At 35.9% G+C, this 23,278-nt stretch overlaps 1 non-coding gene across 1 annotated transcript; it reads left to right on the top strand.

The window, feature by feature from the left end:
• The first annotated feature begins 9,525 nt into the window (after positions 1-9,525).
• LOC127807026 (small nucleolar RNA R71) lies at positions 9,526-9,632 on the top strand. The gene has a single exon (XR_008024563.1). It is a non-coding gene; the product is annotated as a small nucleolar RNA R71 (small nucleolar RNA).
• The last annotated feature ends 13,646 nt before the right edge of the window (positions 9,633-23,278 follow it).

The following is a 23,278-nucleotide window of genomic DNA, read 5'->3' as shown; positions in this document are numbered from 1 at the left end:
GAACCTATAAAGTCACATACCATATAGTATTGCATTTGGTATCGACATCGTATGCCCTAAATATATCTGGAATTGATTGGTCAAAATTTGACCATTGGCTTCCCTGCTAATAGTGCATAGTGAATAGTATATAGTGCATAGTAATAATGCATAGTATATAATACACAGTACATAGTGTACAAATCAATTATTGATTGCACAATTAGAGGCGGCGACCGAAATTACACAGTGCATAGTGTATAGTAAAATTGCATAGTAATTTTTAAATTATTGAGAGAATAATTGAGGGAAGGGGGCTGCGCGGATTTCAAATGAAATTTAATTGAGGGAAAGGGGTTACGCGGATTTCAAATGAAATTTAATTGAGAGAGGGGAAGAAGAAAAGGGGTGGGGGAGGGATTTATTTTATAAAAATGATAGTCCTATGCCCCTTCTCTGGGCTCTCTTTCTCTCGTTTTTGCTTTCACTTCTTCTTTCTTCTTTCTCTAAAATATCAGCAGAAATTATACATGTAATTATTACGTGTATAATTTTGAGACACGAGCACCGATGATACATAAATCCTTTGTGTCTAACACAAGAAGAGATGACCGGAATGATGCCCTACTGCATACTAGGTGTGGATTGACTATGACCACCACAACTTAAGGCACATGTATGAACCTAGCTATGCAATGGATATCATAGATTCTTGTGCAAATGAATTGTTCAATTGAGTATGTGACGACAAAATCTTCTAACGCATTCATCACCCTATTTTTAGGTTATAACAAGTCTATTCTCATTTACTATCTTCCTATATTTTTATAAAAGTTTAATTAAATAAAAACGCACTATAATTTGTAAAATTCCTAATTTATCGTTAAAAGTCTTAAAAAGAAATCGAATTCTATTTCAAGTCAATTTTACTTTATGGTGTATGGTACCTACAATACAATCCCGAACCTATCTAATATCGATCTCAAGATTAGACATCAAATCATGTAAATAATGACCAATTATTCACAAACATTAAATTCAATACCACACAACTCAACATAACGCAATTTATTCAATCGCATTAAATTATAAAAAATGCACCATCATAGTTTCGGCCAATACACGGACTTAGTTTAACAAATTAATTTATGATAAAATTAATTAAAATCTAAAATAATAGTAGAAGCATAAGAGAATAAATTAAACAAGGAAAAAGAAGAATCGAAAGCTCACTAGTCCAGATCTGAAAAAGATCTGGATACCAAATTTGAACAGCAACTATTTGGTCTTGCGTACACTACCTTGTGCCCTTCTCCAATTTCGTCGTCCTGTGCACCACTTTGTAATGAGTGTGATTTTGTGCACCTACTTTAACACAGGTGCACATCACCTCCATCCAATTGGAGGGCAAATTGGTCAATTTACCTTCTAACACCTGCCTTGTTTTCCGTCCAATTGGAGGGCAAATTGACAAATTTGCCCTCCAATTGGATGGAGGTGATGTGCACCTACATTAAAGCAGGTGCACAAAATCGCACTCCTTTGTAATTCTCTAATCTCTCCTTCCTTCTTAATCCTCCAATCCCTATTTATTTATTAATATATTAGCATATATATATATATATATATATATATAGAAAAATGCTACTTGTGTAAATAAGTGGGTTACCAAGAGAATGACCGAAGGTGCCAAATTACCAAAATGCCCTCACCCAATTTACAGATTCACCACCCATGTCCTTGGTTGTCTCTTCTCTTCTCAGTCATAGCCGCCTCCAGCAAGCTCTACCTCACCTTGCCTCTCCTCATCGTCGCCCCGCGTTGCCTCACGACGCACCTTGTCGGCTTCATGTTGCCTTTCGATGAGCTCGTCACCTTCATCTCACCTTGCATCGCTTCGCGACGTGCCTGTCGATGCATCTTGTCATCGCCCCATTGTAGCGCCTCACGCGATCACCGTTGCATCCTATTGTCACCTTGCCTTAGCGCCTCGCGCTGACCGTCGCTGCACCATCTCGTCACCTTGTCGTTGCCGCCTCTGAATAAAGCCCGGTTATTCTTTATGAATTAAGCTCGATCGAGCTTAATTCACTGATTAAGCCCAATTAGGCTTTATGAATTAAGCCCGATCAGGCTTAATTCGCTTATTAAGCCCAATTAGGCTTTATGAATTTAGCCTGATTGGGCTTAATTCATGGATTAAGCTCGATAGGGGTTCGTGATGACGTCCGAATAGGATGAAGTCCGGGCAAAGAAATTCGGACTTCATCATTGGATAAGTTCAAATCGGATAAAGTCGAATTCGTTCATCGAATTTGTACATATTCTCGATACATATAGCATGATCCATATATATATAGCGTATGCACAACACCCTTTGCCTTGAATTTCTCATGGGCCCTTCAATTGAACTTTCTTGATTAAAATATTATATTTAGACTTCCAATTTCAATTTCGACTTCATGGTTCACTCCACTTCATCTAATAAAATAATAATTAATAATTAATAATATTTAATATTTAATATTTAATATACTATTAATTATATTAACTTTAATTATACTATAATATTAATTATTTATAATATTTATTTATTATTATTATTTTATTTTTTTTAACCCCAAACACCAATTAATATTCCTATAAAATAACAAGAAATATTAGAAATTAAATATGTATAAAGGAAACTCAAAATACCAGATAATTTTGGGTAAAACACATATAAAATACTAAAAATACTATTCAATTATGATAAATAAATGTATGAATAAATTCCCATATCAAATACTCTCAAACTTAAATTATTGTTTGTCCTCGAGCAAAGAAAATAAATTTTATATTAAAGCACAAAACATATATTTGGAATCATTCATCACATTAAAATCTTTTGTTATGCCCACGTCTAAATCTTCAATTCAAAATGTAACAATAGCAAATAAAGAAAACTAAGCCTACTTACATTCCCAAGTTCAATAATCCATATATTATTCTAAACTCAATCATGCTATCATGTACCTCGCACGATCGAATAGTTTAACAACCATTTTTGCAGTCATCCCTTCTCACTACTACAAACAGATGTAACAAAATGGGGTTTCATTTTTCTCATCTCTTTCTTTCTTTTCTTTTCTTTTTTTTTTGGACAAGTGCATTTTATGCTCCATCTTGCTCAACATTATTTACCCTATTTACTTAAACCCTATTTAGGCCTAGCTCAAAGGGAACAATCACAAGAAAAACATTACATTTATCTTTCATGCATAGACACACAACTCATACAACTTTACAAAGAACATGTACTTCAATGATCTTAAAACCCAAGTATACTTAATCTTGCCTTATGAGATATTACCCATTCCAAATCAAAGACTCAATGTTAAACGCAATAAAGAACCCAAATGCAAATCATGATTCCAAATAACAGGTTCTGTTTATTTTATCTTTCACAAAATTTTTCAGTCTAGGGGTTGGCCAATTATGCACCTGATATAAGTTTCGCAAAAAACATTTCACATCAAAACACCAAAGCAAAACAAATAGCACATGCCAACAATTAAAAATTCCACCCCTCCCCCCCCCCCCCAAAAAAAAAAAAAAAAAATTATTTAACACATTGTCCTCAATGTCAAAGACAAAGAAGAAGGAGAGTGAAAAATGAATACTCCACTAGCCACATAATTGAACACTACGAATAGCCACGTTAGTCCAAACTGAATCAATTGTATTTTTCTTTCTTTTGAACCTACACAACATGATAAGTACGAGTTATTGGTCATATTTATTCAACAAAACTAAAATAAAATAATAAAAAAAAGAAGGAAAAAGAGCTTGGATTACCTTCTAAGAAGCGCTTGTTTATAGTCATTAGCTTGACTGTTGCAAGGTCAACTAGAATTGGAGTCTTTCAAGGAGTAAGTGACTCATTTGGGTACCATGTTACCCACAAAATATGGCTTCAATCGTTGCCTATTTACTTTGAATGCCCCAGTGGCTTCGCTATGAACCTTAATTGCTCCATAAGGATACACTTTTGTCACCATGAATGGCTTAGACCACCTAGATCGAAGCTTTCTCGGAAACAATTTCAACTGTGAGTTAAAAAATAGTACTTGCTACCCAATCTCGAAATTTCTCTTCAACATATGCTTGTCATGCCAATACTTGGTCTTTTCTTTATAGAGCTTGGCATTCTCATAAGCATTCAACCTAAACTCTTCCAACTCACTCAATTGTAATAATCTCTTCTTTCTCGCAACCTTCAAATCCATGTTCAACTCTTGAACTTCCCAATGACTAGTCTATATGGTGGCATGTCTAAAAGTGTCTTGAAAACTGTCCAGTACGCCTGAAGTGCAACATCCAATTTGGTAGCCCAATCCTTCCTCGAACGACTTATAGTCTTTTACAAAATATGCTTCAACTCCCTATTAGCTAGCTCCACTTGCCCATTCACTTGCGGATGATAGGCGAGTGCAACCTTGTGTGTTATTCCATATTTGCTCAACAATGTGTCAAAGGACTGGTTACAGAAGCGAGAACCTTCATCACCAACAATGGCTCTAAGAACTCCAAATTTGGAAAAGATGTTCTTCTTCACAAATTTCATCACCACCCGAGAGTCATTTGTTTTGGTTGGAATAACTTCAACCCACTTGGAGACATAGTCTACAACGACTAGAATGTACTGATTGTTGAAGGATAACGGAAATGGCCCCATGAAGTCTATTCCCCACACATCAAACAACTCCACCTCCATTGTACTAGTCAAAGGCATCTCATTCCTTTTTGTGATGTTATACATTCGCTGACATCTATCACAATTGACCACATACTACCTAGCATCTTGGTACATAGCCGATTAGTAGAACCTAGATTGCCATATCTTTGCCACTATCTTAGGGGTACTAAAATGTCCTCCACATTCCAAGGAATGGTAATGATCAAGGATATCTTGAATCTCCTCTTTTGGCACATATCTTCTAATCATGCCATCAACACAATGCTTGTATAACATTGGCTCTTCCTAGAAATACTGTTTCACATCCCACAAGAACTTTTTCTTCTGACGGTAACTCATGCTAAGAGGAATAATGCCACTCACGAGGTAATTTACTAAATTAGCATACCATGGAACCATTAATAGTGCTAGTAATTGCTCATCGGGGAAGCTATCATTGATTGGCACCTTATCGACTTAGGATTACACTTCCAATCTAGACAAGTGATCCACCACCACATTTTCCATGCCTTTTTTGTCTCGAATGTCAATGTCAAATTCTTGCAGCAACAAAACCTACCGGATCAGACGGGGTTTGGCATCTTTTTTGGTCAACAAGTACTTGATTGCTAAATGGTCCGTATACACAATCACCTTGGAACCTATAAGATAAGAATAGAAATTATCAAAAGCAAACACAATAGTAAGCAATTCTTTTTCAGTAGTTGCATAATTCAACTGAGCATTATTTAAAACTCTACTAGCATAATAAATAACATGCAACTTCCTATTTCTTCGTTGACTAAGAACAACTCCCAAAGCAAAATCGCTTGCATCACACATTAATTCAAAAAGCATCCTCCAATCTAGCGGTGCCATGATAGGTGTCGACACCAACTCCTTTTTTAACCTGTTAAAAGCATTCAAACAATCAATATCAAAATCAAACACAACGCCCTAATTCAATAGGTTACACAAAGGTTTAGCAAATTTAAAAAAATCTTTGATAAAACATCGGTAAAATCCTGCATGCCCAAGGAAACTCCTAACCCCCTTCATATTAGTAAGCGGTGATAGTTTTTCAATAATATTAATCTTTGCCTTATCCACCTCAATTCCCCTTTCAAAAATTTTATGACCTAAAATAATGCCTTCATGCGCCATGAAATGACACTTTTCCCAATTTAAAACTAGATTGGTTTCTTCACAACGCTACAAAACCTGAGATAAGTTAGCAAAACAATCATCAAAAGAAGATCCAAAAATAGAAAAATCATCCATGAAAATTTCCATAATCCACTCAATGAAATAAAAAAAAAAATGGCCATCATACAACGTTGGAATGTAGCAGGTGCATTGCATAATCCAAAAGGCATCCTACGAAATGCGAAAGTGTTGTATAAGCAAGTAAAGTGGTTTTCTCTTAGTCTTCGGGGGCTACTGAAATCTGGTTATGCCTTGAATAACCATCAAGAAAATAGTAATAGTCATACCCAACAAGTCTCTCAAGCATTTGATCAAGAAAATGTAAAGGAAAATCATCTTTACGGGTTGCACTATTTAGTTTGCTGCAATTTATGCAAACTCTCCAACCAGTTATTGTAGTCGTGGGAATTAATTCACTATTCTCGTTATGCACAATAGTCATCCCACCCTTTTTAAGTACCACCTACACTAGACTAACTAATGCACTATCAGAGATAGGATAAACAATTCCTGCATCCAACCATTTCAACCCTCACTACTTTTTTTCATGTTAGGATTTAACCGTATCTGATTTTCAATGATAGGTTTATTGTTATCCTCCATTAATATTTTACATACACACACTAAAGGGCCAATCCCCTTAAGGTCAACAATTGTCCATCTTATGGACTTCTTTCTCAATCTCAAGACACGCAACAGTTTGTCAAGTTGACTATCAGATAAAGAAGTATTTACAATCATAGGTAAAGTATTATTTTCACCTAAAAACATATACTTGAGAATGAATTTGTTAAAGGGGGGGGGGGGGGGGAGGGAATGGCTTACCTTTTCCCAACTCTTCAAAATACCTACCTTTTGTGCTTAAACTTAGCACATGGACTTTCCAATGCAGTCACTACTTGTGCAATCTCCACATTTTCATCTCTCGTCGTTCCTGCACACGTTAAACAATTCTCGAGAGGTTTCTTAGGCATCTATGTCTGAAAAACCTCTATAGTTAGCTCATCAACACAATCTATTCTTAACACATGATCAGTGAAAGAAGGGCATTTACTTGCTTTAAATAGATCAAACTCTACCTCTTCTTCACCTATTTTCAATGTTAACCTACCATTTTTCACATTAATAACAGCTCTTATTGTGGCTAAGAAAAGACGTTTAAGAATGATAAGGACTTCCATGTCTTCATCCATATCCAGAACAACGAAATCTACAGGAACAATGAATTTTTTTCACTTTCACAAGCACATTTTCTAGAATTCTCGATGGGTACTTCATTGACTTATCAACTAACTATAAAGAAATGGTAGTTGGTTGGATCTCCTTAAGTCCAAGTTTCTTGCACACAGATAAGGACATCAATGAAACACCTGCACCTAAATCACACCAAGCTTTAGAAAAATCAATATCACCAATAGTGCAAGGGATAGAAAAACTCGCTAGATCTCTCAACTTTGGTGGTAGTTTCTTTTGAATCACACCATTGCATTCTTCAGTCAAGACAATAGTCTTGTAATCCTCCAACTTCCTCTTGTTTGACATAATTTCTTTCAAAAATTTTGCATAAATAGGAATCTGTGCTAAAGCATCTACAAATGGAATGTTAATGCACAATTGCTTAAAAACTTTAAAAAAAAAATTCAAACTATTTGTTAACGTTATTTTGTTTAAGCCTTTGAGGAAAAGGAATAGAAGGAACATAAGGTTTAACAGATGGTGTTAGGGATGGTATCTCATCCTTCTCATTCTCATCACTAATCTCAACATTATTGTTTTTATCAACATCTCCTGTAACATGTTCTCTACTTACCCCACCAAGTTGCTTATCAGTTCTCAATGTCACTGCCTTGATTTCATCTCTTGGATTCACCTCAATTGTGCTAGGCAATTTACCTAGACCTTTTAGATTTATGGCATTTGATATCTGCCCCAATTGAACCTCCAAATTTCTATTGAAATTGGCCATCTGGTCTACTTTTGCCTTTAGTTTTTCAAATCTCTCTGTAGTGGCATTTGCTATCTTTTCAATTACCAACTCCCAAGATGACTTATTTTTTGGTTGTTGTTGCATCACTCCTTGAGGTCTCAGTTGAAAACCAAGAGGATTGTTAGGCCTCGAATTGCTATTGTTGCCTTGATCCCTTCAGGGAAAATTGCGGTGATTTCTCTAATATGCATTATAACTGTTAGAATATGGGTTATTTTGTTGGTTCTTCCTGTTAGAATTTGAAATATACGAAGTTTGCTCAACCTATATACATTTAAAACCCAAGTGAGCATTCTCATACTAATCACAATTACTGGAAGAATTGAAATTAGAATTGTTATGCATGGAAGAATAAAAAAAATGGAAAAAATAATGAAGAAGTAGAAGCACCACGTGGCGACTCGAAGAAGCGCCACATGGAAAGCCAACCATGGCTAGCCTGGGAGGTTACCTAGGGGGCTACCCCCCTCCCCAAGTGAGGGTCACTTGCGGGTCACAGGTAGTTGCGTCCCCGAGTACCACTCGGCCCGGGAGGGAGGGGGCGTAGGCCAGGCATGACCCCCTTTTCCCTATACACGGCCACGAAGCACGTGGCTGCCTGGCAGGGGGCCCGCACATAACCCTACCCCAAGTGGGGATCACTCGGGGGTAAGTTACCCCCAAGTGGATTCCACTAGGGGAATCGTGCCTTAGCAGGCGCGGTTGCTCCCGTGTGCCCTCATACCTAGTGGGTCCGTGCGTGCACGACCCCCTAGCACCTGGCCCCTTGCGTCCACTCACACAGCCTTGTGTGCATAGCCCCGCGTGCATGCACTCCTCCTTACCCGCTTCCACGTCATTGCCTGCGCTCGCATACACCCCGAGTGAGGGTCATCCGGGGTACCACGCCTGCATTCGTATGACTCATGTTCTTATGCGAATACCTCCAATAGAATCGGCTTAAACTACCCCCGCGAGACTTGGTCAAAGCCTCTTCGAGATTCTTGCCGTGGAGATCAGGTCACACGACACATGGATGCCCCTCCCATCATTATAAATAAGGGGTCTCTCCTCCTTATTCGGTACGCAAACTCTAATACTCAGACCGATTCTTTGCTTTCAAGCATTTCACTTCTACGAGTCTGACTTAAGCATCGAAGGGTCCGTGCGGGGATTCTCACCTGCTCCCCTAACCGATTTTCTTTCCAAGGTCATCCATCGCCTAAAAGAGTCATCCATCCCCTGAGTGAGGTCATTCATCGCTTGACTCTACCGCACAAGAGTCATCCCTCTCCCAGGTGAGATCATCCATCGCTCCGATACGCCATACGTGGGTCATCTATCAGCAGTTTTTCATCTATAAATTTATTGTTGTAGCCGTGCAACAACAAGAATAAATAGCGTTGACATTCCCCAACTTACCAAACGATTTTACTAGATTGTCTACCTTGGTATTTAACATATTAATGCTATCAACTTGATAGGCATACCTCTCTCAATAGACCATTGATAATTCTTGGAAGCCATTTCTTCAAGCAGCTCGTATGTATCTTTTGTAGACTTATCCATTAGTGCACCCCCTGCAGCAACATCTATAGTGATTCTTACTGAATGAGATAGACCATTATAGAATGTTTACACAATCAACTAGTCAGGCAAACCATGGTGTGGATATCGTCTTTGCAATTCCTTAAACCTTTCCCATGCCTCATACAAAGATTCATCATCAATTTGAACAAAACTAGTAATATCATTCCTGAGTTTAGTAGTTTTACTTGGTGGAAAATACACAAGAATGCTTGTGAAAAGACTGTCCATGTGCTAAATGAATTTGGAGTTTTTGAATTCAATCACACATTAGCTTTATCTCTTAATGAAAAAGGAAACAACCTCTGTCTCAATGCATCCTTACTGATGCCGTTCATTTTGATGGTGTTGCATATCTTTAAAAAGTTTGTTAAATGGACATTAGGATCTTCAGTTGGACTTCCTCCAAACTACCCCTGCTGAACCATCTGAATGAGTCCTAGTTTGATCTCAAAGTTATTGGCAATGACTGCTAGTCTTAGTATGCTGGGTTGAGCTCTAACTTAGTCTGGTATGTCATAATCACGTAACAATCTCTAGTTCTGGTTGTAATTTTCTGCCATGATTATTACTTGTTGTGCTAATCTCGTCTTTCTTTATTGCTTAGGAGGTTCTATCTATCTCCAGATCAAATGGCTAAATTTCTTCACGATTTCTTGAAATGCACTACTCAACCAACAATGTAAAACAAGATTATGTAAGATAGGCAAAATAGTGGTAAAAATAATAAAAATAAAAATAAATAAAAAATCATAGAAGACAAAGACACTCAGAAAAAGTATGTATACAGTCTAAATTAATAAAGAAAAAAAATTTTAATTTGATATTGAAAAATACTTTCCCTAGCAACAGCACCAAAAAATTGATCGCCCTAAAATGTATCGCATGTATACGGGTCGAACAAGTAATATAGTAGTGAATAAGAATATCATTTCCATGAGGAAACATTTCAAATACCACATTTTTGAAATTTCTATATTATTTAGACAATAAGAAATTTAAGGTTTAATAAATAACATAAAAAAATTAATTAAAAAAATAAATAAATTAATAAAATAAAATTAATTTAGAAGACAACTCGAACCAAAGAAATCAATAGATTTTAATAACTGAGACACATGTGTGAACCTAGTTATGCAATGCAAATGAATTGGTCAATTGAGTATGTGACGACGAAATCTTTTAATGCATTCGTTACCTTATCTTTAGGTTATAACGAGTCTATTATCATTTACTAAATTTCTATATTTTTATAAAAGTTTAATTAAATAAAAATGCATTATAATATATGAAATTCCTAACTTATCGCTAAAAGCCACACAAAGAAATCGAATTCTATTTCTAGTCGGTTTTACTTTGTGGTGTATGGGTACCTATGATACAATCCTCAACCTATCTCCTCTCGTTATTAAGATTATGCATCAAATCATGTAAATAATGGTTAATTATTCATAATATTATTCACAAGTATTAAATCCAACACCACACAATTCAACATAATCCAATTTATTCAATCACTTAAAATTATAAAAAATGCACCGTCATAGTTTTGGCCAATACATGACCTTAGTTTAACAAATTAGTTCATGGAAAAATTAATTAAAATCCAAAGTAACAATAGAAGCATAAGAGAATAAATTAAATAAGGAAAAAGAAGAACAAGAAGCTCCCTAGTCTAAATTTGAAACAGATATGGATGTCGAATCTGAACAACTACTTTTTTTGGGGGGGTATCGTCCCATCACAAGCGCCCTCACCTACTAGCCCTAGAATACAACGAATGAGGTTAATCAAGGAATTTGATGGCCTCAATTTTAATCCCAAAATAATATTCTAACCATAACATAATAGACTCCAAACAAAATCATCAGGACCATCGAGCTATGCCCTGACCGCCTAAACAACAACTACTTGGCCTTGCGCACGCTGGCTTGTGCCTGCTTCTCCATTTTCGTCCTCCTTTGCTCCAATCTCTACTTCTTTCTTAATCCTACAATCCCTGTTTATTTATTAATATATTAGCATATATAGAGAGAGATGGAGCATGCGCAACACCCGAGGCCACCAATTTCTCATGGGCCTTCAATTGAACTTTCCTGATTAAAATATTATATTTGAATCTCCAATTTCAATTCCAATTTAGACTTCATGGTTCACTCCACTTCATTTAATAAAATAATATATAATATATAATAATATTTAATATTTAATATTTAATATAATATTAAATTTAATTATACTATAATATTAATTATTTATAATATTTATTTATTATTATTTTATTTTATTTTTTAACCCAAATATCAAGTAGTATTCTTGTAAAATAACAAAAAATATTAAAAATTAAATATATGTAAAGAAAACTCAAAACACTAGACAATTCTAGATAAAACACATAAAATACTAAAAATACTATTTAATTATGACCAATAAATGTGTGAATAAATTCTCATATCATATATGAAAAGTAACACACTTATTATTTTGCGTTGCAGCTATAATCGCGAATGAGGGAAATGATATCCTAACAAGCTGATAGGTACTTGTCTGACTGTGAGAGCTTTGCCTCATAATGCTCGCCTGCTATAAAACTAGAGCATGGGTGGACAATGGTCCATAATATGATGCTATGGTATTATTATTGCATGAGCATATGATTTGGTTAATGATGAGGCATGATGAGAGATTATGTAAGTGGTAAGAATTTATGGTTTCTTATGTGGAGTTCTATCCCATTTTGTTGTTATTATGCATGCGTCGATTTTTTCCACTTCATGCTTGTTATATTTATATACTTGTGATGATTGCCCTTATGTGGCCCTCGGTACTCGTTCCTTTGATTATGTCAGGGGAGGTAAGTAGTAGGTTGGGCCTTTGGCCCTTATGCAAGGCGAGGATCAAACTTGCAACCTACCAGATTGACACCGACATATTGTTCATCCAACCCTTGTGGCTCACTTTTGTTTCTTTCTTCATTCTAGATAAAGGTAAGGCTAAGAAAGGGGCTGGGGTGAGTAGAGCTTGAGTATTGAGGGGTATAGGCAGGTGTACAGGGCTCTCCCAACCAAAAGGTTTTGGGATGTATTTTGAGGGCAAAGTTAGAGTAACTAATGTTGTATTTTGAATTATTGCCCTTTTTATTTTTGTGATGTATGGGCGATTCATCCCTAAGGAGTTGTTAAAATAGAGAAGCTGGATGTACTCTTGGAAAATGTATATACATACTTCTGTGGTTATTTTATTTAATGAATTTAGCAAGGATGGTTTAAATTGAATTTTTTATCTGTACCTATTCTCTTAGTGACCTCTTTTCAGAAGTCCTATGCTAGCAGGATCTCTAGGAGTGGGTCGTTATATTAGATGTGCACAACAGAATATATGCACACATGCCATACACACAACTTGAGTATTTAAGAAACACATATGTGAATATAAATACACATATACCTGTAGCCTGAAATAGGGTTGGTATATAAATTATTTCTGTACTGAGATTGTTCCACCTCACGTTGTGGTGATCTTAGTCTATCCACACCTAGTACACTATCTGGTACCGTTCTGATTTCCCCTTCTCAAGCTAGACATAGGGGTTGTCGTATCACTCATACCTACGTCTCAAATTTCTGCATGTAACTATTACACGTATTAATCTCTAAGGCCACAGAATTTATAGAAGTTGCAAAAATAGAAGAAGACAGTAGTGTGAAGTTGTATATACTGCTTCTTCAATTTATTCTGCTTGAAATCAGCCACTACCAAGCCCCCAGCCTCTCCCAATTTTGCATCATGTGGCGCTCAATTTTAGGTGCTAGATGGAACCGAAAGTTGAATTTCTAAGAGGCAAAAGTCAACTTTCGCCACCTTGAAAGTTGACTTCCGCCACAGGAAAGTCGACTCTCCAGACCAGCAAGTCAACATTTGACTCGCCAATCCTTGAGATGCTTTGGGCACAAGACATGGTTACCAAATGCGATAATATATGGTGCATGACTTTTTAACTTCACTACTTGCTAGCAATCGGATAGATCCAAAACCCTTTTCGGTACCGACCAACCTCTTAGCCCATCATCAGAATCTCTCCATATCCCAATGATGATCTAAGAGTTCCCGAATAGCGTGTAGTTGCGGTTCAAGACAGTATAGGTGGCAATGAAGTCTCACTTCAAGTGAACCTATTATAGTTATCGATTACCGTGTGTTATAATCATTCCATCACCTAATGTCCCTACTGAGCGAGTGCCATGGAGTGATAAACTCACAAACTTAGTAACTATGTGTTTGACATTGTCAATGTGATTAGATAACACCACAGGAAACTCTTTTTCTAATATTTAATCTATCTTGGCCAAGAATTATCCTATCACACTAACAGTAGATCACATAGGACGTCCACCCCATCAATTCTTGACGAGGGTGATAGATCTTATTCCCAACACCTATCTCCATATACCAACAATGCGGAATAACATAGATGAACCTCTCCACCTCCTAATTGGATGGTTCGGCTCATTAGCAAATCCCGTACACCGTACACCAATATACAAAATAATCGTGTTATTTCAAGTCTGAGGATCAACACATCATTGCAGCTTGATGAGAAGACCATTATCTACCATGCCAAGTGGTTTGTCATCGGCGTCACATTCAGTTGGTTGTTCCCTAAAAACTTCCCATAGGTATACTAGCAACATCTCATGTTACGTGGCATGTGACACGCCACCCTTCCATCAGTATCTCATACTGAATGAGACAGTAACCCCTATGCTAGTCCATACTCAACTAATCGGAGTCCTCATCCAAAGAATCTAAGGATTAAGAATAGTTTAAGACATCTTGTTAGCAAAGAATTCTATCACAACCGCTAAAAGCCATTTTTTTTGTAGTGATAGTCTCAACTCTTTGAGAATAAGATTCCTAAATAAAATATCTAGAGACTCATTCATATGTTAAACTAGAAAGCTCATGAATGAAGAAACTTGCATTTTATAAATATATACAAAGATACAATAAATGTGACCAGTTATACACCCATTAGATGTAATGCAAATCTAGCATTAGGGTACACAACACCAACAAATGTTTTCTCTGAATCCCTATAGATTCAATGGATTCATTCGTATTGGATCATGGAGTCTTGTTTTTGGTTCCTCCCTACCTCTTATTCCTGCCTTTGGTACTAGTGCAAGCTTCTCCAAATTAGGGGTAAAGTGCATTAGTTCTTTGGATGGATAGTGGGTGATGGTAGTAGGATCTTCTTATGATATGATCAGTAGCATCCCCTAGGGGTGATGGTGGAGTACTTTTCGCTCCAACTCCCCCACCAGCTTTACATCCCTTCTACTGCTAGGGTGTCTAATATTAATGTGGACAGTGCTTGGAGTTTACCTATTTGAGACATTTTCCTAAGCTCTCTAGTGCATCCTCTCATCTATATTGAGCCAGCCTCGGATCAATTCTCCTGATCTCCTAAGGTGGCTCCCTGCCTTTAGTGGTATTTTTTCTATGCAATCAGTTATAAGGGCTTTGTAGACTAGCTGTAGTAGAATTATGTGGTTTCACCTTGTTTGGCATAGCTCGGGAGTCCTCGTATGTATTTATCCTTTGCTTGGCTATTCGCGAGCATTTCTCCACCCTTGATGGATCAATCTTTACTTACCATTTCCTAATATATTCTACTTGTGTAGGAGCGCAGCTAAGTGCCACAACCATTTGTTCTTTGCTTGCTCCTTCTCTTAGCAGGTTGTATCCCAACTAAGGCGGCAAGTTAAATTAATATGGCATTGGAGGTTTTGGTCAAGGGGAATTTTTTGGGCCGCCCATAGGTGTTGTGGAAAATCGCTTTAGTCTATGGCTGCTCATCTTACCTTGCAAGCGTCTGTTTATTTCCTATGGTAAGAGCTTAATAATTGATGTTTTCGTGATAATAAGCGTCCCCCCGCTCAACTTGCCTATCAAATCCAAACCTCTGTTTGGACTCATTTAGCCTCTATGCGCGTCCCCCACTCATTGCAAGGATTGGCCTTTGCCCATTTTTGGCGACTTCTGTCTTTATTTTTAAACTAACTATTTTTTTTCTTTCTTTTTTTTTAGGTACTACTAATCCTCTTGTTTGTGAGTGTGGCTCTTTTACAGGGTTTATGGATGGGTTGTTGCTCATTTGGATCAGTTTTATCTTGTATCATATTTTCTGGGGTTTGATGTTAGTCTAGTTGGATGGGCTCCTTTGTCCTTGGTCGGTTCCTCCTTTCCCATAGTTTCTCCTTGGTGTGCTCAGGAAGCAATTCTGGGCCAGCCTTCATTTTCCTCTCTAGCTCCTTCCTTGGTTGGTGGTTCTTAAAGGATCTTCCTATGGTCCTTATTCCTTTCAATGTGTTGGGTTGCTTGTGGTTGGGCTCTCATGCTTTTCCTATTTTTTCTGCTTTGCTTCTCTCCATTTCGTTGATTTGAGGCAGTTAAGGGCTTTTCCTTTTCTAGTATGTTTATAGGTCTGTTTTGTTGTGTCTTGTCGAGTTTGCCACTGTAATGCCTTGATTTCTTGGGAGCGTTATAACTTGGGACAATAATTTTTTTCAATACTACTAAAACTAAATCATATCATTACTCTTATCCATCCCAAAATTTTCATACATTTTCTCGAAAGAGAATCATCATAAACGTTAAATGCGGAAGCTAGAATCGAACCTAACATCTTAATATTAATCATAAATCAGTTCTTACATTCTCATTAACCCTGATTAAGGTTATACATCATCATTAACTATAAATGAGACTATATATCATCATTCCTCAAAATGTTCAGAATTCAAAGTAGTAGAACTTAAACTCATGGGCCACATAACATACATTCAACTCATCATACAATTCATCATGCACTTTGTTAAGTGCCATTTCATGCATCATTCATTCTCGTTTCTGCTACAATCTCCATCTAGAACGTTTGAATATTCTAGGGGCAAAGCCCAAGTTAGATGATGAATCATCTAAGTAAGGAAACAATAAACATATTTCGTGCATAAATGTAAAATGCAAAATGTTCTTTTCCATTTTCTTTTAGTTTGAGCCGACCGTACCTTATTGCTACTCCCCATTTTCACAGCCTCCTTACTAGGTCGAGGTGTATGGGTGCACCCTTGGTAGAGCAGCGGTCTTGGCCCGTACTCTCAAACCCTTATGCGATGTATGATCAATAATACATCGTGTTCATATGCATATCTCATCATCAATATATGTAAATGCAATCTATATGAACATATTCACATCAAGACATGGTAACATGATAAAACCATTTACATAAAATTGGGTTTTGAGAAAATCACTTACAAATCAAGTCTTTTCATAAAACTAAATATAGTTGGGAAGTACCACTTATCTTGCAAAAAGATAATTTTGCCCTTAGCATAATTTTGTCTCAAATTCGCGTTAAACTTCTAGTCATACTCAATTATGAACCTTGATGTACCCTGGGTATCATAATTACTTAAGAAAATTATATTTCTAATTTTCTCTAATTTTTCTAATTTCTCCCATTTCCTCCTATTATTTCCTCAAGATTATGAAATAAATACTTCCTCATAAAATTTTCTCAATTTCTTTTCACAATAATTCTTAAAATAATATTCCTAAGCCCCAGAAATTTTCTCATAATTTTCAGAATTCATGTTCTATTTATTCTCACTTTCTCTTTGATTTTCAAGCATCTATTACCTCAAAGAAAATTCATAATAAATACCAATCATGCATTTCTCTTCCAATTTCATCACCAAAAATTCTAAAATGTCATTCTCATATTTTTTAAATTTTTGAAGAAATTTTCAAAGAAAACTCACATTCCTGCGAAGCAATTCGGTATTCTTCTATACTGCGATAAAGCCGCGATTTGCGTATCCAACAATGCCTTTTATCACAAATTTTCACACGAACTACTAAACCCAGCCTATAGAATTTTTGTAGAAATTTTTTGATATTTTTCTCTCTCTTTATATATTTTTTTCTTTTTTTTTTCTTTCTCTTTTTCAAATCTCTCTCACTCTCAAATATTTCTTTTAACATTTCTTCTTCTAATTTAAGTGCTCAAACTTTTCAAGTTTCCTCTATTTATAGGAGGTTGAATTAAGGTTAGCATAATTATGGTGACCCACTATCTTTAATTATTTTGTCATCTTTTTTAATTATTTTTTACTAAATCTCACTCATAATCTTTAATTAGTTGTCAACACCCTACTTTGTCTCCCACATTTCTTAATTATTTTACTCATTATCTTTGATTATTTGTCCACACCCTACTTTGTCTCCCACATTTCTCAATTATTTCACCCATTATCTTTAATTATTTTGTCACATTTTTTAATTATTTTTCACTAAATCTCACACATAATCTTTAATTATTTGTCTACACCCTACTTTGTCTCTCACATTTCTTAATTATTTCACCCATTATCTTTAATTATTTTGTCACCTTTCTTAATTATTTCCCACTAAATCTCACCCATAATATTTAATTATTTATCTACACCCTACTTTGTCTCCCATATTTCTCAATTATTTCACCCACTATCTTTAATTATTTTGTCACACCTTACTTTGTCTCCCACATTTCTCAATTATTTCATCCATTATCTTTAATTATTTTGTCACCTTAATTATTTCTCATTAAATCTTCTTTTGAATAGATTATTCTTTCATTTAGTTCATTAATTTTAAGCCCACTTCCTTTGCCTACTAATTCTAAGCCCATTTATTTAACCTTTCTTTTTTTCAACTTAGCCCATTAGTTTTCTCAATTATAATCTCTAATGGATGACAAAAATATATTAAATACAATAAAAATTAATTATCATTATTCTCAAAATATTAGGATATTACAACCCCTATTGTCTTTTGTAAATGTTTGTGCTCCTTTTTCTTGTTAATTCATTTTCATTTACAGAAAAAATATGTATACACATTTACATATTTGTTAACTGGATATCTCATTCAAACCGAGGAAAGAATAAGGCAGAGGAGGCCGCCCAAGCTCAGATGAACCTTACAAAAGCTAAGAGAGATATCATAGGGATTACAACTAGGGGTGCAAATGAGCCAAGCCATTTTGGGCTCGACTAGAAAAAAAATCGTTTGAGTTCGTTCGTTAAGGTAAACGAGACGAATTTGACCCTAACTTTGAAACTCGATTTGTAAACGAGCTAAGTTTGAGTTTAGTAAAGTTTGAGTCGTTAACTTGTGAGTTGGATCAAATAAAGACTCATGAAATAGCTCGATTATAGGCTCGTGAGCTATCTCAAATAGAGATTTGTCAGCTAACTCGCTTATAGGCTCGTGAGCTGGCTCAAGTAAAGGCTTGCGAGTTGGCTCGTAAATAGGCTTGTTTAGAAATATATTAATAAAATTATTTATAATTTTATAAAAATATATTTAACATAAAATTATCAAACTTTACTTTATTATAATAATATCATAATAAGAATGTGTTGATAAAAAGATTTGTTGTGACTTAAAAATTAATCAACTAATGTATGAGTTTAATAGAATAATTATCATTTTAATCGAGTAAGGAAATGTTTAGTTAAGTAACAATTAATAAATATTGTACTCTATTGATTTTTTTTTTAATCACGTAAGATCTAAACATTTAAGTGATTAATCGATTATATACTTGTTTTTACTTGAATATATGAGGAAATAACATTAATTGAATAACTAAATAGTTAATTGACTAAGTGATACATTAGTTAAATAACTTTGTTGTGTAGTAATTTTGATTATGTTTGTATTTTGAAAATAACTAAATAAGTAATTTGATTATCTTTTTGTATAGTAAATGATATTATGCTTATTGTAATTTATGAAATTATTATTACTTATTTATCATGTCGATGTTATATTTGTTGATTATCAAGTTGAGTTTATTTAGGTATATTTGTTGATTATCAAATTGATATTGTTTTTATTGTATATCAATTTATTAGATTTTTTTTAAATAAAATTTTAATAAAGTTTAGCCTGAGGTGGAGCACGAGCCCAAGCTCGGGTTGGGGTCACTCAAGACTGAGCTCAACTCATCAATCAAATTGACGAGCCAAGCCTGGGCTGGGCTCGAGCTTGGGCTATGCTAATCGAGCCTGAGTTTGAGCTAAGTTTTGAGACTCAACTTGAATTTGAGCATGCGATAAAATTTGTCGAGTTAAGTTGAGTGAAGCTCAGCTCAGCTTGACTCATTTGCACCCTTAATTACAACATGGGGAACAACATACAACAATCAACACTCTGAACTTTCACTTCTGAGAAACAGCTTCTTCAAGACGAGGACGAGTTAACAGCAGTGGAAAGGAATAGAGACAAGACTCCATGCTCAGTTCTTCTCTCCGTTCCAGATAACCAACCCCAGCAGAGAGAGAGAGAGAGAGATCAAGACAAAAGCCCCACATCCACCACCCCACTTGACCTGAGAAGCAGAAAGCAAACCAACGTCAGATCAGGACATCCAAACCCCAGCAACTAGAGACCATTTAAGACAAGTCTGACCAATGATGCCCATCCAATTATTCAAATAGGGTTTGAAATAGTACCCACTCTAATCAAACTCAATTCGAGGATTACATTTAGATTGATTTCCATTTTCATCCTATTTCAAAATTCAGAACGCATGGTCCCTGGACAACCCTACTTAATTACTAGTTCAATATTTCTCAATAATCTTTGCTTCATCTACACTGAAAATCATGATTTTGTGAGGGTGCGTACGTAGTGGTTGTGAATTATTATTCGATTAGTGCTATTATAATCATTAATAACATTGCAATAATTATATAGGGACAAGGAAAAAAACTTAAAAAAAGAAAGGAATCCCAAAGAGTTGAGCCAAATGGGCTTGCCTACCTCTATTAGCCTAAATTAAATACAAATATACTCATATAGCTTCATGTAAGGCTATTAATTAAAAGCTAATTAGTCTATAAGGTAATGGATTGCATGTTGCTACCCAACATATAATATTTCACAATAAATAATCATAGCTGGTTGAATATAATGTAATTTAACTTCCACTACACCAAACTTACAACTAAACTAATTTCTTGATTGAATGCTCTGTAGGGAAGTGGACAATTCAATCTCTTCAACCCTTTTAACACTAGCTATATGAAAAACAAGGATGGACACCATTGGGGTCGCAGCATATATAGTGGCATGTGAAAATTGTAGGCGAGTATACAGTTTAAGTTTTATGAGTTTTGAATTTTTTTTGTTTTTTAAGATTTTATGTAGTTTTTGTATTTATCTTTTAGGCTTAAGAGGTAAAGAGGTTAATGTGCTGTTACTATGAAAATAGAATTTGTTTAATTTTTCTTGTTATGATTTTAAATCAAAAACAAATCATAAATAAATATAAAATTTAACGTAAAAAATCCAAATTAGGAAAAATCATGAACAGAAAGAACAAAATATTATTATAATGATATTGGTACTACAATAGTGATATAGATGCAATAATTTCAGAATGTTGAGTACCTATTTATAGATCTAGTACTCATCTATAGAGGTATACAAAAAATGATTTAAATAAATTCATATTATAATTAGAAGATTAGAAGATGATTCACAAAGAAAATAAATCTTCAATTGTAGATATGTCTCAAGTACAGTCAAATTTGACATTCTAATTACAGTTAAATTTAAAATCCCAAATTTGAATTTCGAGTCACAATTTTAACATTTTGGATAATCTTCTAGTGGTTGGTTGAGTTATCTGTATAGAAAATCATTCATCCATTACATTCTTAGGGTCAATAATCATACCATTGTAAATTTCTTGACATTAAATTTACCCATTTCTATGTAGCAAAAAAAAAAAAAAGGCATATCTAATTGTGATTGCAAATTAAACTATTTACCTAATTATTGTGGAATGCCCTAGGAAAATCCCCAAATCTCAAAAAATCATAAAAGTATCTTAATAAGTCCAGATGACCTCGGAGAGTCTCTTGGGACGAGAGTCTCCCAGAGCCTCTAGAAAGTCACCCAAAGTCTCTTGGCCCAAGTCACCCGGTGGCTCTGAAAAATCTTTGGACCTATCCGAATGATATTTATCGAGGCACTGTCACCCTAAGGATACCTCTAAGCCCTCCAGCCTCATCTAGTGCATTTCCTCGAAGAGTTGGGAAACTCTTATACCACGTGTTGTGGACCCCACCATCAAATGTCTATAAATACCATGACAAGCGGATCTTTTTGGGATCTTTCACTGCTTACTCTCTCTCTTTCTGAGATAATAATCCCGAAGACTTAGACTTTGGACCATACACAACCCATCAAGAGCCTACATACATCTCTATACATCTACATTCCATTTCCAAACATCAGCGTCTGACTTAGGCATCAGAAGACACACGTGGGAAATATTCCCGTGTGCCTTCTAACTGTCTCTATGTTGTAGACCCTGCCAATGCCATGTCCCTGAAGACTTTCCCAATCCATTCAGAGCCAATCCCCTGAAGACTCTCCACGATGTCCCTAAGCATATCCTCTGGAAGACCCTCCTAGGATGTCTTCCCAGGAGATTCCAATGGTCCATTTGAGGACCCCTGAAGCCTCGGCATTCGTAGCCTCTATTCATCCTCCGATTGGTAGCCTAGACCTTACTATTTCCTCAAGGGACTCTACTTTAGTTGTTTTCAAGACAAACAAATTTAATGGTTGTATTCTGGAAACAACAATTTGACGTCGTTTGATTAATGAGTTTAGAGATCAAGTTGGCATTCAGTTGGCAGCCTACCACCGAAAAGTAGCAAATTACTACAACGCTCGTGTTTGAGATAAACTGCTACAGTCGGGCCCTAACACTTGTATCCTTCAAATGTTTCAAGGGGAAACACTTGGCAAGACCTGGAATGCGATGCACCTGAGGAGATATTTTACTGTGTAAATTGTATCGCGTCATATTTGTAATTCCCCCTTTAAAGTGCATAAACACCTCTTATATTCCTGTGGATGTAAGCCAAATGAGCTGAACCACTCCAAAAACCTCCCAATATGTCCTATATATACTAGCCCAGGAGTGCATGCATCCGCTAACAATATATCTATCTTATGTAACTACCTTGTTTTGCAAGGAATGCTTTAAGGAGCAACGCAAGCTACATTCCCAAGAAAACACATACCGGGTGGAAGGGAAAAAAACCAATAACTCGGATGTGCAAACATGACCCTGGACAATTGGGTATGACGTTACAATCATATTAACATATAATGACCATATTATGGGTAACGGGGAGGATTTTATCCCCACATAACACGTTGGGAGGCGCAACGATCACAATCACACCTATTTGGGGTCAAGACCTTTCTTAAGGAAACTTTAAGGGTTTCGATGTCCTTAGTCCTATTTTCCGCGAGGACAAGCACTAGACATATAAATTCCCAAGCTTCTTAGTGATGAATAAACCGGGGCACATGGCAACAACCATCAAACCCTCAGTGATAATTGTCAATTCAAGGTTACCTGGGAAGGTGAAACATGACCAATCTTCCTCTAGCGTGGAAGGGATAGTGATATCCCCTGCTAGCCTTAAGGCTTTCAACAAACCATCTCATGACATGACATCATATCATCACCTTGCTTCAAGTTAAACACACCGGCATCCTCGAAACAATTACACTGGGGAGCCGAACTTTCCTGGTATATATTCATATGCGTGCAAATGCTAATAGAAGGGACAACATCTATCAATCCTGCATGTGACCGCCAGCGAGGTAGTACCCTTCTCCTATATTGTGATAGGGTGCCTGGTGGATATTACAACACCCATCTGGCGTCAAGACCTTTCTTA

This window comes from Diospyros lotus, chromosome 7 (genome assembly GCF_014633365.1).
Source record: "Diospyros lotus cultivar Yz01 chromosome 7, ASM1463336v1, whole genome shotgun sequence".
In the NCBI taxonomy this organism is placed as follows: domain Eukaryota; kingdom Viridiplantae; phylum Streptophyta; class Magnoliopsida; order Ericales; family Ebenaceae; genus Diospyros; species Diospyros lotus.
This window is presented reverse-complemented; position numbering and strand designations above follow the sequence as displayed.